This window comes from Trichechus manatus, unplaced genomic scaffold (genome assembly GCF_000243295.1).
Source record: "Trichechus manatus latirostris isolate Lorelei unplaced genomic scaffold, TriManLat1.0 scaffold00035, whole genome shotgun sequence".
Classification (NCBI taxonomy): Eukaryota; Metazoa; Chordata; class Mammalia; order Sirenia; family Trichechidae; genus Trichechus; species Trichechus manatus.
Genome location: NW_004443971.1, coordinates 2,208,450 through 2,220,125, shown reverse-complemented (window position 1 = coordinate 2,220,125; position 11,676 = coordinate 2,208,450).

The window sequence follows — 11,676 nt, the reverse complement described above, 5'->3', positions numbered from 1 at the left end:
AGCTTCTGTCCGGAGGTGAGATGGGAAGGCAGAGAGGGTTAGGAGCTGGTTGAATGGACATGGGGAATCAGGGGTGGGATGGGGGAGTGTGCTGTCACAGTATGGGGAGAGCAATTAGGGTCACATTATAATGTATGTATAAATTTTGTTTGGGAAAAAATAAAAAAAAGGAAGGAATACTTTCAAAATCATTCTGTGAAGCCAGTATACCTCTGATACCAAAACCAGGCAAAGATGCCACAAAAAAAGAAAATTACTTACCAATATAGCTCATGAATATAGATACAAAAGTTCTCAACAAAATTCTAGCCAATAGAACTCAGCATCATATAAAACAACAATACACCATGACCAAGTGAGATTCATACCAGGTATGTGAGGAAGGTTCAACATTAGAAAATCAGTCAACATAATCCATCACATAAATAAAAAAAAGAATCACATGATTGTCTCAATCCGTGCAGAAAAGACATTTGACAAAGTTCAACACCCATTCCTGATAAAAACTCTCAATAAAATAGGTATAGAAGGGAAATTCCTCAACATAATACAGTGCATCTATACTTCCAGTAGATTACTTTTGTGTGTGGCCTTTCTATCCATGGTCTTGTAACTCCCATGCAGGTGATTTTGTGATAGGGTAATTGTGGCCTACCGAGGGGATTGGTCAGTTTGCCTTAAAAGAAAGCCAATTCCAGAGCAGAGGGGAGCAGCCTACCACCAGCAAGGAAGGAGAGACGAGCAGGGGAGACCCGGCAGCAGGTGACGGCTTCCTGGCCCATGGAGAGAGAAAGCTCATTGCCTTTGAGCAGAGACTGAGGGCCAGGGAGAGGCGTGCTTGCGAGCACTGTTTGGAAGAGTCTATCCTGATGGAAGAACTGTATCTTAAGTGTTCTGAGCCTGAATTGTAATTCTTATACTTCCCTAATAAACCCCATAATTGTGAGTATGGTCTGTGAGTTCTGTGTGGCCATTGCAATGAATTATTGAACCCAGTAGAGAGTGCTGTGGGAGGGACAGTTCGTGTCAGAATTGATAAAGATGACGGAGAGAGCAGGCATGTCTGACCTCTGCCTCGTAGGAATCAGCCTTGGGCTGTTGATCTTGATTCTCCTTCCCGATTGCGAAGTCGGAGGAGGTCAGACACTGCCTCTGAGCCTTTTTTACAATACAAAACCAATAGCCAACATCATTCTTAATGGAGAGAGGCTGAAAACATTCCTCTTGAGAACAGGAACAAGACAAGGATGCCCTTTATCACCACACCTATTTAACATTGTGCTGGAAGTCCTAGCCAGAGCATAAGACAAGAAAAAGAAATAAAGGGCATCCAAATTGGTAAGGAAGAAGTAAAACTGTCCCTATTTGCAGATGATATGATACTATACATAGAGAACCCAAAAGATTCCATGAGAAACTAGTAGAAAGATTCAGCAGAGTAGCAGGATACAAGACGAACATAAAAAATCAGTTAGATTCCTATACACCAATAAAGAGAACGACAAAAAAGAAATTAGGTAAACAATACCATTTATGATAGCCCCTAAGAAAATAAAATACCTAGGAATAAATATAACCAGGATGTAAAAGACCTATACAAAGAAAACTACAAAACACTACTGCAAAAAACCAATAGAGATGCACACAAATGAAAAACATTCCACACTAATGGATAGGGAGACTCAACATTATGAAAATGTCAATTCTACCCAAAGCAATCTACAAATACAATGCAATCTCGATCCAAATACCAACAGCATTCTTTATCATGATGGAAAAACTAATCATTAACTTCATGTGGAAAAGAAAGAGGTGTCGGATAAGTAAAGCACTATTTTAAGAAGAATAAAGTAGGAGGACTCACATTACCTGACCTCAGAACCTATATATAGCTAGGGTAGTCAAAACAGCCTGATACTAGTACAACAACAGACAGAATTGAGAATCATCCAATTATAAATCTATCCACCTACGGTCACCTGATCTTCGACAGGCCCCAAAGTCCATCAAATGGGGAAAAGACAGTCTTTTTAACAAATGGAGCTGGCAAAACTGGATGTTCCTACGCAGAAAAATGAAACAGGACCCATACCTCACACCATACACAAAAACTAAATCAAAATGGATCAAAAACCTAAATATAAAACCAAAAACTATAAAGACCATTGAAGAAAAAAATAGGGTCAACGCTAGAGGCCCTAATACACTGCATAAACGGGATATAAACCATAACTAACAATACATAAACACCAGAAGATAAGCTAAATAACTGGGATCTTCTAAAAATTAAACACTTGAGTTCATCAAAAGACTTACCAAAAGAGTAAAAAGAGAACCTACAGACCTAGAAAAAATTTTTGGCTATGACGAATCCGACAAAGGTCTAATCTCTAAAACCGACAGAAAATCCAACATCTCTACAATAAAAAGACAAATAATCCAGTTAAAAAGTGGGCAAACGATATGAACAGACGCTGCACCAAATAAGACATTTAGGTGGGTAACAGACACATGAGGAAATGCTCACAACCAGTAGCCGTTAGAGAAATGCAAATCAAAACTACAATGAGATACCATCTCATCCTAGCATTACTGGTTGTCTTAGTCACCTAGTGCTACTCTAATAGAAATACCACCAGTGGATGGGTTTAACAAAGAGAAATTTATTTTCTTACAGTAAAGTAGGCTAAAAGGCCAAATTCAGTGCGTCAGCTCCAAGGGAAGCCTTTCTTTCTCTGTCGGCCTTCTCATCAACGTTCCCCCAGACTAGGAGCTTCTACGCTCAGGGACCCCGGGTCCAAAGGACACGCTCTGCTCCTGGCACTGCTTTCTTGGTGGTATGAGGTCCCCAACTCTCTGTTTGCTTCTCTTTCCTTTCATCTCTTGAGAGATAAAAGGTGGTACAGGCCACACCCCAGGGCAACTCCCTTTACATTGGATCAGGGATGTGACCTGGGTAAGGGCGGTGTTACAATCCCACCAGAATCCTCTTTAACATAAAATTACAATCACAAAATTGAGGCCAACCACACAATTCTTGGAATCATGGCCCAGCCAAATTGATACATTTTGGGGGGTCATAATTTAAACCATGACACTGGTACTAATAAAAAACCAAAACAAAACAAATGTTGGAGAGGCTACGGGCAAATTGGAAATCTTATGCACTGCTAGTGGAAATGCAAAATGGTGCAACCATTTTGGAAAATGATATGGTGCTTCCTTAAAAAGTTAGAAACTGAAATACCATATGATTCAACAATTCCACTCCTAGGAATATATCCTAAATAAATAAGAGCTGTCACATGAATAGACATATGCACACCCATGTTCATTGCAGCACTGTTCACAACAGCAAAAAGATGGAAACAACCAAAGTGCCCATCAGCAGATGAATGGATAAACAAATTATGGTATAGACACACAGTGAAATACTAAGCAATGATAAAGAACAATGATGAATCTGTGAAACATCTCACAACATGGATGAATCCAGAGGGTATTATGTTGAGTGAAATAAGTCAATCAAGAAAGGACAAATATTGTATGAGACCACTATTATAAAAACTCATGAAAAGGTTTACACACAGAAAGAAACAATCTTCGACGGTTACAAGGGAGAGGAGGGATGGGAGGGAAAAACACTTACTAGACTATAGATAAACGGTAACTTTGGTGAAGGGTAGGACAGTACACAATACTGGGGAAACCAGCACAACTTGACCAAGGCAAGGTCATGGAAGCTCCATAGACACATTCGAACTCCCTGAGGGACTGAATTACTGGGCTGAGGGCTGGGGACCATGCTGTCAGGGAACACCTAGCTCAATTGGCATAACCTAGTTTATAAAGAAAGTGTTCTACATCCTACTTTGGTGAGTAGCTTCTGGGGTCTTAAAAACTTGTGAGTGGCCCTCTATGATACTCCACGAGTCCCACCTGATCTGGAGCAAGTGAGAATGAAAAAAACCAAAGATACAGGGGAAAGATTAGTCCAAAGGACTAATGGACCACAACTACCACAGCTTCCACCAGACTGAGTTTAGCACAACCAGATGGTGCCCACTAGCAACACCAACTGCTCTTACAGGGATCACAATACAGGGTTCAGGACAGAACTGGAGAAAAACGTAGATTAAAACTGAAACTCACAAAAAAGGAGCAGACTTACTGATCTGACAGAGACGTAGATACCCCAAGAATATGGCCCCGGACATCATTTCAACTCAGTACTGCAGCCAAAGATTAGACAAGCCCACAAAACAAGCAATAATACACTTAGCTCAACCATGTACATGACACTAAATGGGCACATCAGCCCAGGGGCAAGGACGAGAAGGCAGGAGAGGACAGAAAACCTGGACGAATGGAAATGAGGAACCCAAGTTCAAGAAGGGGAAAGTGTTGAAACGTTGTGGGGTTGGCAACCAATGTCAAGAAACAATATGTGTATTAATTGTTTAATAAGAAACTAATTTGCTCTGTAAAACTTCACCTAAAGCACAATTTAACAAAAAGTTATTACTCTAAAAAAAATTATAAACTCAGGAAATTATTTCATACCTATATTTAGGAATGTGCCTCCAGGTTCATTGATGTAATACCTGGGTGCTTGAGGGCAAACTTGCCTTTTTAGGTTAGGGAAGGGTGCTTTTAAAATTGTCGTATGGAGATTTTTCTACACTATTAGAAAACCTTCTGTATGGAGGTCATACTAGTCAAGAAATTCTATGAACTGTTAAATTTCACTCATATACTAGATCAGTCTCCCAAACAAGTATATAGGTTATCCCTAAGGTCAGATTTGAGTCTACACAGTCAAGCAAAGTGAAGAGAAAGGCAATTGTTGTTTTTTGGGTGATTTGGGGTAATGAAAATGGCTATTCTGGAGGGTCCAAGACAACTGAAAGGACCATAGACAATCACATACTTTAATTATTTTCATTTTATGAAGAATCATCTGTGTGGGAGAGAAGATACTGGAAAAAGTCTACAAAACTAGCTTTAGACAGGGCTTTTCAAGTCTGGGTATTCAAAAAAATTGTGTGGGAGCTTTGTGAAAATACTAATTTCTAAGCCCCACCTCAGAGACTTGAGATAACAGTAAGGCTTTGAAATTTATATGTTTTTAAAAGCTTCCTGGGTTTTCGGTGATCAGCTAGCTTTTGGGGATAATTATTAAATTAGGATGATAACACACCAAGTTACAGCTGAGTATCTACATAGCTCAGTAGTTTTGAATAATGACCAAAATAATGCTGGCAAAGTCAGAAAAATGTTACTTGAATCATTTATGGGTTCATGGCTGTTGTAAAGCTAGCCTGACTCTGGAGTGCTTTTTCTTCTTAGAACCTACTTCCCTCTCCCTCAATCCCTACTCCCTTTGTCTGAAAAAATTATTTACTTTTCTTTTGTTTATTGTTGTAGTTTAAATGAAGTTTTCATTTCAAGTTAGCCTTCCAGACAAAAATTTATACATACATTATAATGTGACCCTAATTGCTCTCCCCATACTGTAACAGCACACTCCCCCATCCCACCCCTGATTCCCCATGTCCATTCAACCAGCTCCTAACCCTCTCTGCCTTCCCATCTCACCTCCGGACAGAAGCTACCCATTTAGTCTCTTGCATCTACTTGAGCCAAGAGGCACACTCCTCACGAGTATCACTTTATGTCCCACAGTCCAGTCCAATCCCTGTCTGAAGAGTTGGCCTTGGAAATTGTTTTAGTTCTGGGCTGATAGAGAATCCAGGGGCCATGCTTTCTGGGGTTCCTCTAGTCTCAGTAAGACCACTAAGTCTGGTCTTCTTGCTAGAATTTGAGCTCTGCACCCCACTTTTCTCCTGTTCCATCAGGGATTCTCTGTTGTGTTCCTTGTCAGGGCGGTCATTGGTGGTAGCCAGACACCATCTAGTTCTTCTGGTCTCAGGCTGATGGAGTCTGTTTTATGTGGCCCTTTCTGTCTCTTGGGCTACTACTTTCCTTGTGTCTTTGGTGTTCTTCATTCTCCTTTACTCCAGGTGGTTGGGACCAATTGATGCATCTTAGATGGCCGCTTGCAAGCTTTTAAGACCCCAGATGCCACTCACCAAAGTAGGATGCAGAACATTTTCTTAATAAGCTTTGTTATGCCAGTTGACCTAGATGTCTCCTGAAAGCATGGTCCCCAGACACCTACCCCTAGCTACTCTGTCCCTCAAAGTGTTTGATTGTATTCAGGAAACTTCTTAGCTTTGGTTTAGTCCAGTTGTGCTGACTTCCCCTGTAGTGTGTGCTGTCCTTCCCTTCACCTAAGATAATTCTGATCTACCATCTATTTAGTAAATAACCCTCACCCTCCCTCTCCACCATTGTAACCATCAAAGAATGTTTTCTTCTGTGTTTAAACCTTTTCTTGAGTTCTTATAATAGTGGTCTTATACAATATTTGTCCTTCTGTGACTTACTAAATTCACTCAGCATAATGCCCTCCAGCTTCCTCCATGTTATAAGGTGTTTCATGGCTTCATCGTTGTTCTTTATCATTGCATAGTATTCCATTGTGTGGATATACCATAATTTGTTTATCCTTTCATCCGTTGATGGGCACCTAGGTTGTTTCCATCTTTTTGCTATTGTGAACAGTGCTGCAATGAACATGGGGGTGCATATATCTATTCGTGTGACGGCTCTTATTTCTCTAAGATATACTCCAAGGAGCGGGATAGCTGGATGGTATGGTACTTCTATTTCTAGCTTTTTAAGGAAGCAGCAAATCGATTTCCAAAGTGGCTGTACGATTTTACATTCCCACCAACAGTGTATAAGTGTTCCAGTCTCTCCACAACCTCTCCAGCATTTATTATTTTATGTTTTTTGGATTAATGCTAGCCTTGTTGGGGTGAGATGATATCTCATTGTAATTTTGATCTGCATTTCTCTGATGGCTAATGATCGTGAGCGTTTCTTCATGTGTCTGTTAGCTGCCTGAATATCTCCTTTGTTGAAGTGCCTGTTCATATCCATTGCCCATTTCTTAATTGAGTTATTTGTCTTTTTGTTGTTGAGGTTTTGCAGTATCTTGTAGATTTTAGAGATGATTAGACACTGATTGCATTTGTCGTAGCCAAAAATTTTTCCCAGTCTGTAGGCTGTCTTTTGACTCTTTTGGTGAAGTCTTTTGGTGAGCATAGGTGTTTGAATTTTAGGGGCTCCCATTTATCTAGTCTCTCTTCTGGTGCTTGTGCGTTATTACTTATGGTTTGTATTGTGTTTATGCCATGTATTAGGGCTCCTAGCATTGTCCCTATTTTTTCTTCCATTATCTTCATCATTTTCGATTTTATATTTAAGTCTTTGATCCAGTTTGAGTTAGTTTTTGTGCATGGTGTGAGGTATGGCTCTTGTTTCAGTTTTGTGCAGTTGGATATCCAGTTATGCCAGCATCATTTGTTAAAGAGACTGTCTTTTCCCCAATTAATGGACTTTGGGCCTTTGTCAAATATCAGCTGCTGATAGGTGAATGAATTTATGCCTGGATTCTCAATTCTGTTCCATTGGTCTATATATCTGTTGTTGTATCAGTACCAGTCTGTTTTGACTACAGTGACGATATAATTGGTTCTAAAATCAGGTAGTGTGAAGCCTCCCACTTTGTTCTGAAAAAATTATTTTTAATAACCAATAAAATATCTTCATTGTTATTTGTTAGGTTATACAAACAATGCGTGCCTTGTTAAGAAATATGAACAACGCATAAAATATAAGGAACAGAAAGTAAAAATGATTTCAAACCCTACCATGTTAAAATAGCTCCCATTAACTTTATGCCCATCCTTTCATAAAATTATTTACACATACATAGAGTTGCATAAGTTTAAATATATGTTTATATAACTGCTGTAGTTTAGATTATTGGTTTGAGATATTAACTCCCTTCCCTATCCCCATATCCATCAGTGGAGTGTAATTTCCTATCCCTAAGTTTGTCACTTGTTTTGACCTATAAGTGAGGTAGAAGTGACAATGTGCCAGTTTCAAGCCTAGGCCTTCAGATGTCTCTCACGTTTCTGCTTGCCCTTGCGCTTCTGATATCCAAAGAGAAGAGAATTTCTGAGTCAGCCTGCTGATCCCAGGAAGAGGATGACAGCCACATTGAGCAAAGCCTCCCTAGCCAGTCCAGCCAACCCACAGCTGTTGGAGCTAAATAAATGATTTTTGTTGTGTGTTACTGAAAATTCGTGATTCTTTGTTATACAATAACTAAATAGTGCAAAAATGTATTTAAAAAAATAGCACATTGCTTAATACTTTACATGCATACATATTATGTTGCATGAAAACCACATTTCTGTACTTTTTTGTTATTTTTTGTTTATTTTTTATTTCCTACTCTCCTTACAACACCCTCCCCTCCAACCCCCATGTAACAAGTCTTACCAGTCTATTTCTTTCTCCAAATTCATATAATTATAAACAAACATAACTATGACCCTCAGAAAAAAGAGGGTCTTCATTGTCTGTTTTAAAAATTGGGATAACATTACAAATTTGAAATGTCATGAAAAAAAAGTGCAGGCTGCTATGGATATACACACACAGAGAGAGGGACGCCAACTTTTCTCAGGGTCAGGAAAGGCCTCCCTGAGGAAGTGATAGTTAAGCTGAGCCATAAGGATGAATAAGAATTAGCCATTACAGAGACACAGACATTGTTGGTGGAAATGTGAATTTTAACAGCCTCTTTGTAGAGTAATTTGGAAATAACTATTAACTATTTGTTTCCAGTTCTTTTGTTACTATGATGGCAATGCAATTAAAAACAACAAATAAATAAAACAAAAAAAAAAAACCCTCTACATATAGCCTTTTACTAAATGGGATTTTATTTCTATGGATAGATTCTCAAGAGTGGAATTCCTAGCACCAAATCATTTAAAAAATTATTTTATTGAGTCCTATTGTTCCTATTATTATACCATAAAATTGCTGGTCTCAAAACATTTCATTTCCTAAAATTCAAGCAGAATACTAACTGAAAATCAGTTAAGATAATCACTCCCAACAAAATAATAGGTAGCAAAATTCTGTAACAATACACATTGTACTCATTTTCTACTGCTGTGTAACTAATTACGACAAACTTAGTAGCTTAAAGGAACACACATTTATTATTTTCCAGTTTCTGTGGGTCAGGAACCTGGACATGGCTTAGCTGGGTCCTCTGCCAGGTGGCAACCAAGGTGTTGGCTGGGCTGCATTCTCATCTGGAGGATTGACTGGGGAAAAACCTGCTTCCAAGCTCACTCAGGCTGTTGGCAGAATTTATTTCCTTGTGGTTGTGAGACTAAGAGCCCTGGCTTCTTGCTGGCTGGAGGCCACCCACAGTTCCTTTTCATGTAGGTTTCTCCAACAGTTTCACTTACTTCATCAAGTCAGCTAGGAGAGTTTATAAAGCAAGTCTGCTAGCAAGACAGAGTCTTATATAATATAATCACAGGAGTGGAAGCCCATCACCTTTGCCATATTTTATTGGTTAGAAGCATGTCACAAGTCTTGCCCACACTCAACGGAAGGGAATACACAAAAGCATTAAGATTAAAAGGTGGAGGTCATAGGGGTCAACTTATAGTCTGTATGCCACACTGATTTAAAATCTTCCTTATCTTTGAGTTATGATATACACTCCTTTTCCTTGACCCTCCATTAATCAAACTTATCAAAGGGCAAAATTTTTAGGTTATGGAGGGGTGCTTGTAGAACTGTTGTATGGAGGTCTTTCAACTATTAGAAAACTTTCTGTGTGGAGGTCAGACTAGTTAAGAAATTTGGTGAACTGTTAAATTTCATGCATATACTAAATCAATCTCCCAAACAAGCATATAGGTTATCAGTCTACACAGTCAAGCAAACTGGTGGTCACCAGGTTTTCTGGTCTCCATAGTTTCTGATGAAAATTCCGAAGTCTAATTTCCCAAAACAAGTTAGTAAAGATACCCGGTCTTTCTAACCTCCTTCCTGGACTTTCTGTGGCTTTTAGTTGCTTTTCACTTGTTTAGTTAAAATTAAATTCAAATCAACAAATATTTATTGAGTAACTTTTAGGTATCAGTCTCCTCAGAGGTTGTGAGAGGCTTGACCACTTCCATTTTTTGAGGATACTGTTACATTAGGAAATTGAAGAAATGCCTAAGAAAGCTTACGATACGTTTTGTATATTTTAATGGAGATTCCAGAACTGAAAAATACAATAGCTGAAATTTTTAAGATGCAGTGAATGGACTTAATAGAAGAACAAAGATGAGAGAAAAAAGAGTATGTTAACTTCAAGTTAAATCAATTGAAATTACTCAATCGGAAGAACAGAGGGGGAAGAAAATGAAAAAATTAACAGAGACTTAGGGATCTGAGGGACAATATCAAAGGGTCTAACATACATGCAAAGTCCCTGTGTGGTATAAACAGCTAACAGGCTTGACCACTAGACTGAAAGGTTAGAGGTTTAAGTCCACCCAGAGGTGCCCTGGAAGAAAGACCTGGTATTCTAATTACTAAAAATAAGCCATTGAAAACCCTGTGGAGTACAGTTCTGCTCTGACACAGATGGGGTCACTATGAGTCCTAATCAACTCAACAGCAACTGGCTTGGTCTTTAACATACAGGCAATTGGAATACCAGAAGGAGAGAAGAGAGAGAATGGAGTAGAAAAAAGTATGAGGAAATAGCAGTAAAAAATTTTTTTCCCAAATTTGGTGAAAGATATAAATTTACGGATTAAATAAGTTTAGCAAATCTCAAATAGGATAAATTCAAAGAAAACCATGCCTAGACACATCATATTCAAACTACTAGTGCTAGGTAGCTTCTGAAATGACTCCCAATGACCCCAACCTCCTAGTATTTGCACACTTGTGTAATATTCTCCCCTGAATGTGGGCTGAACCTAGTGATTTTAATTCTAATGAATTGACTGTGGTAAAAATGATGAAATATCACTTCCATGATTAGATTACAAAAATTGTGCACCTCTTTCTCTATATCTTGCCCTCTTGGCTTGCTTGCTCTGATGAAGCAAGCTATCATGTTGTGAGATGCTCTATGGAGAGGTCCGCGTGATAAGGAACTGAAGGAGGCTTCTTGCCAATGACTCATAAAAAACTGAGACCTCTGACCAACAGCCTATGAGTAACTGAATACTGGCAACAACCACGTGAGTGAGCTATGAAGCAGATTCTTTGCCATCAAATCGAGAAGACTCAAAGCCAGAGAACCCAGAAAGCTGTGCTTAGATATCCAACTCACAGAAACTGTGAGATAATACACGTGTGTGTTTTTTAATCTGCTAAATTTTGGAATAATTTATTACAGAAATAGATAACTAATACGCTGAGAAAACCAAGAATAAAAATAAAATTTTGAAAGCAGCCAGAGACAAACAATACATTATGTACAAGGGGAATAATCATTCAATGTCTTTGGACTTTTCATCAAAAACTATGGAGACCAGATGACGATGAACAATATTTTTTTTTTTTTTTCGTTTTAGGCTGGTGCTTCAACTTCTCAGTTTATTTTTTTCTTTCTTTCTTTTTTTATATTTTATTGTACTTCAGGTGAAGGCTTACAGAACAAATAGTTTCTCATGAAACAGTAGTACACATGTTGTTTTAAGACATTGGTTAACAACCCCACAA